Below are 5,773 nucleotides of genomic sequence, written 5' to 3' on the forward strand. Positions count from 1 at the left end.
CTATCTCACTCACTACCCTTACATCAAGCCCACCTAAATACAGGATTACTAAATGCTGAATTACAAGCAAATTTGGCACGGAATAAAGCCAATTAGATGGTTGAATAAATTCAACCTTACAATCTCCCCCTTTGCTTTCCATGACAAACCCTAAAAAAGACTCTAGACTTAACATGTGATTGGGAACAGTTGAACAAAACTCATTCACACCTAACTCTAGAAGCTGTGAAGCACTTGAATCATATGAACATAATACTCCTGAAACACAACAATACACCATGATCATTGTAAGCAGAAAATTATAAAATGCATATGAAACAGGCAATATGTGATCAAGCAAAGATGGAGTTATGAAACAAACCATGGCTTGATCAACCAAGTGAACACCATAAGGTAGTGATCACAGTGCTCATTCACACTTGGAATGAACACAAGGACATACAAGTTGACAAGCACAAGGCAAGACACTTGTATGCTCAACACTCAACCAATGCATATCGCACAAGGCATATGCATCTAGGAACAATCCTACAAGGGCACAAGAGTGACAGTACATAAACCAAAATGCATACCATTTAGATTAAAGTACTGATTTCAACATAGCATAAAGGCTGCACTAGGCAAGGTACATACCATAAAGCCTACAAACTATGCATAAAACATAAACCCTAAAAGCTTACATAAGCACATGGGTACAAAACACAAACATCCTGAATAACATCATCAAAATATATTAAACTTTAAACCAAAAGTATAAGTTAAGAGTTAAAAACAATACACCAAAAACATAGTGTATCAAAACCCATAAAACCACTAAATAGTACCCAACAAGCATAAACCTAAAAACCATAAGTTTAGAGGATAAGACTAAAAACAAAAGTATGACAAAAGTATGTGTGTATGTGTGTACTCCCCCTATCACTATGCACACTTCCCTTTGGACTTTTCTCCCCCTTACTGAAAGCTCTCCCCCTTTTTGTCACGAATAGCTAAAGGCTCTCGTCCAACTTTCGTTGAATATCATCTAGCTGATTCTCCATAGTATCGAGACGCATTTGAACATGGTTATTTGTGGAGTAGAGAAGTGCCACAAGCTCATCAACGCATTTCTGAATATGCTCAAGTACACTGCCAGTTCTATCAGTATGAGGAGCAGTCGGTGCTTGCGGAATATGAGCTGGTGAAGCTTCAGGAACAGCACGTGATGTAGATGTGGTATGTGCTAGTGTCTCTGAGTCAGGGGCAGATGGAGTAACCGGAGAGATGTGAGCACTCCTTGGTGATTTAGAGGAGTGACTTCTGCTAGCTTGAAGAGTGAGCAAGGAAATGGGACGTTGACGAGTCAACATTTTTCCATCTGCAGGAGGAGTAATGCCTTCACGAAGAATGAGCTTCATGATGAGACTGCAAAATGGAATAACTCCTCGTGCTGCAGATCGACATGCGGTCTTCCTCAAGATGTAGTAGATGTGAGCACATATGTTAATGGGAGCTCCTGTAATAAGGTCACAAAGAAATAGAGCTCTCGCAAGATTGATGAATGTAGTGTTGGACAATGGGTAGAGATTGGTGAACATGATCAACTTCAGTGTGGTCAGCTCGGGTGCAAACTTTGCGGTGCTGATGGAGGTTCCTGCACTGGATACTTCATGATCGTATCCTAGGATTTGTAAAATTTCTCCAACTTCCGGATTTCGTTCATCGTAAGGAGTAATATTCACATTCTGAGGTCTGGTGATGCTGAGAAGATCTGCAATGGAGTTTGGGGTAACACTAAACTCTGTTCCTCTGACCCAGAAAACGAGTTCAGGTCCAAGATCAGTTGCATTGGAGAAGCATTCTTTGACCAGCTCATCCATTGGGTCATCAAAGTTCCTGAACAAGTTTGCCCAATCTCGGTTCTCAAAGATTCGAGGGATGAAAGTGGTCCCTAAGGTATTAAACTCTACCACCCGTTCCACTATAGTGGTCGACTTGTCAAACACGTTTAAGTAGACGTGTGAGTTAAGAGGAAGTCTGAACCTATCCTCATTGGGTCTTGAGAAGCCTGAGATAATAATCGAGTCCTTTTGGCAACTGGTGTTGCTGGTTCGTCAGCAATAATGTCTTTACCCCTGGAAGATCGACGAGACATCTGCAAGATAACATTCCCACAGCAAAGAACCAAAACACCAATACCACACAAGACCAATGTCAACATGATTCAGTGTAAACATAATATCAATATATAAACACAAACTGAAGATAGTGCAGACCCAACCAAACTACCAACAATACACAGGAGCACAAAATGATAGGTGCAGCAATATGGTGATAGTGCACCAAGACATAGATGGACAAAACAACTAACACTTGTCGCTGAGACAGGTTATCAAGACCATGATATGCAAACAAATACAGCATTCAAACATTTAGAGTAGATAACATAAAATACTCCACCAGAGATATGAGCAAGGAAAAATATTTCAACATGAAGAACCCAATAATCCATACTAGAGTACAAGGTTGAGATACAAACACCCAAAAAGGATTCAATAACCAATATCATTATCAGAAACAATGCTTAAGCAAGTGAAATGAGTAAGTCAAATAGACACCAAACCCATTTAACAAAAGATTTTCAGACTCAATAATAGGCAAATATCAGAACAATGAACATCACATTTTGACCGTTCAACATGAAAACAGATGAGAACAATATCAAACAAGACCCGCCATACCCATTTCATAAGAGAGAAGTATTTCGTACACAATATCAACCCAAACAGCAGCAAGAAAAACCAGGAGAAGAGAAAATGAGATTGAGAAAGCAAAAACCCTTACCTTTACTTGATGATTTGGATAAGAAATGAAGCACCAATGAGGGTTGAATATGGATTCACAGAGTTTTTGGAAAGGAGGAAGTTTAGAGAGAGGATGAACAGTTACAAATGTTCGAGGGAAAACTGAAACAAGTTTTAAAACTGCTCCTGTTTCTGCCAAACACGCGATTTTCGCGACTGGATTAAGTCGCCACACAGTCGCCAGCTCAAGCCGCCAAAGCACTCAAGAACAAAATTTTGAAAATTTTTCTAAGTATTTTTCGCGACTGGAAGGTCTACCCACGAGCGAGTCGCGAGCTGAGCCGCAAAAATCTCTAAGAGAACCTCGCGACTGGACCTTCCACTCGCAAACAAGTCGCCAAAAATGACCAGCGAAGATGCGACTGAGGCTCGCGACTTGACATACCCGCGACTGAGCCACCAAAACAGGGCAAAACTGGATTTTTGAAATTTTCAGATTTTTCAAACAAAATACTTTCCAAAATCACCTAAAACACTCAAAAATCTTTTTGTGCTTGAATTAACAAAGATTGAGCATGTGAAAACACATTTTATCAAGTACAATCACACAAATGAATATGGCATTTATTGAACATAAACTTGTGTGTTGTGTGTGGATATCAACAATGAGATAGTCCTTCATCTAATGTGAAGCTTCAATGATCAATTCAACCAAGGCATACACAATTAGCACTAGACCATGTGACCCATCTCAATTATAGAAGTATGTATATATGACCTCCCACAAAACTTGAAAACATGATTTGGAGCTTTACATTTGACTCCACTTTCAAACATAACAATTGATCTTTTTGATCTTTTGAGTCAATCACCTCTCATTGTGAGATTGATACATGATATTTCACTTTAATGAATAAGCCTTTGGCTTTTTGAATGAACATTCACTTCAATAGAAGGTCGCTTACCCTTTTTCCTAGTCAAATACTAGAATGTGCGACAGGCTTTTGCAGCTCAATATCTCTTTTCATTTGGAGATTTACATTTGGTGAGCTCTTTTTAGCAAAACAAAAATAAAGAGTGGGAAGATATATAGACACAAGTCTATGCAAGTCTCAAGATCAACAAAACCATTCACTAATCATTCATGACAAGTTTGAAGATCTATTTACAACAATCACAAAGATTTCAAGATTTTTCCCACAGTGATATAAGTGCATAAAGACAAGCAATGCTCGAAAATGCACAAAGCCATTAGCACAAAGGTACAAGGCAAAACAAGTTTTGAGACAAAAGCTCAACAAAGTCAATCAAGCTTTTTGATTTTCTATTTTTATGTGATTTTTGGATTTTTGACACAAGAAACAAAAAGATTGATAAGACAAAATTAAAGAAATTTACAAGAAGACAAACAAACAACCAACAGCAAAAATAGCAAGCAAAACAAACAAACATAGTCACAAAGCATAGGAAGTATTAATGCATGGACATGTTGTAATGCTTATGCATGAGTACCCTTATTCACCCTCACGTCACTTGCGTTTGGGGTGATTTCTTTATAGGATTGGGTACGGGAGTTAGGGCTTTCAAACCTTCGTGAGAAGCTTTCCAAGCAGTTGGTGAATGCACCAATCATCTTCATCACGTTCATCATTCCGGGATCACTATTCTGATCTCTAGATTGATCTCCAGCCCAAATTCTTCTCTCATTTCTAGGTCCTCCTGACCTTTGAGGGGTTGCACTATTTTTTGCTCTCAGCTTTTGGCAATTTGGTCGAGTATGCCCTTGAAGTCCGCAGTAGTGGCACACATAAGTTCCTCTAGGACCTCTTTGAGGTCGAGGACGTGACTTGGCACGAGATTCAGACCTGCCTGCAAACTGATTGTGAGGATTTAACATCCGTTGGTTCACCAAATTCTTCTTCTCCTTCACCTCGAGCTTTGCACTAGTAGAGTCAGCTACAACTGGATCTTTGGCCTTCACAAACTTTACTTCTTTTGTGATATTTCCAGATGAACTACCTCCTCCGGTATATCCTAATCCGGATTTGTCTGAAAAGCTCTTTTGAGATGAGATAACATCATCTAGCTTCCTGGTGGTAACCCTCTCTACTTTAGCATTAGCTTGCACAACCTCACTCTCAAGAAACCTTACTTTTGTGTAAGCTTCGGACAACTCTCCATTCAGAGTTTCTATCTCACACTTGGCCTCCCTATATCGGATTAGGAGACTTTTGTAGTCCTCCTCAACCTTCTTCATTTTTCTTACAGCAGCCTTGGCCACCCTTGTGTATTCCCCGGACTTCTCCAGGAGTAAGTTATAATTCTCCTGAAGATTTGCTGTGCTTCCATCTTCTTCAGCATCCGATTCTTCAACAATTCCTAGTGATTCATCATCACTATGTTCTCCAAGGTCTTGCACAAGCAGATTCAGTTCATCTGACGACTCAACATGAGCAATAGTCATAAAAGCCGAATAGTTCCCCTCTCCATCACAACTCTCTTCAGATTCTGAGTCAGACGAATCCGAGTCACTCAAGGTCGTGGCATACACTTTACCTTTTGATTTCAAATAATTCGGACATTCCTTCTTGAAGTGTCCATGCCCGTTACATTCGAAACAAGTGACACCTTGTGTAGGTTGGGATTCTTTTCCATCTTTCCTTTTGAATTCCCTTTTCTCCCTTCCAGAACTTTGGAATTTTCTTTTATCATCAAATTTGCCATTATTTTTGAATTTCAAAAACTTTTTGAAATTTTTGACAAGGTATGCAACATCTTTGTCAACCACATCTTCTCCCGATGAGTCTTGATCTTCCACCTTCTCATTAATGGTCTTTAGAACAAGAGATTTACTCTTCCGTTGATTGGGCAGCGACATCTCATAAGTCTGCAGAGAACCCACCAGCTCTTGCACTTTAATGTCATCGAGGTCCTTGCTTTCTTCGATTGCTGTCACTTTAGCTCGAAAACTTTCCGGCAATGATCGAAGG

The sequence above is a fragment of the Quercus lobata genome, chromosome 2 (assembly GCF_001633185.2).
Source record: "Quercus lobata isolate SW786 chromosome 2, ValleyOak3.0 Primary Assembly, whole genome shotgun sequence".
NCBI lineage: Eukaryota > Viridiplantae > Streptophyta > Magnoliopsida > Fagales > Fagaceae > Quercus > Quercus lobata.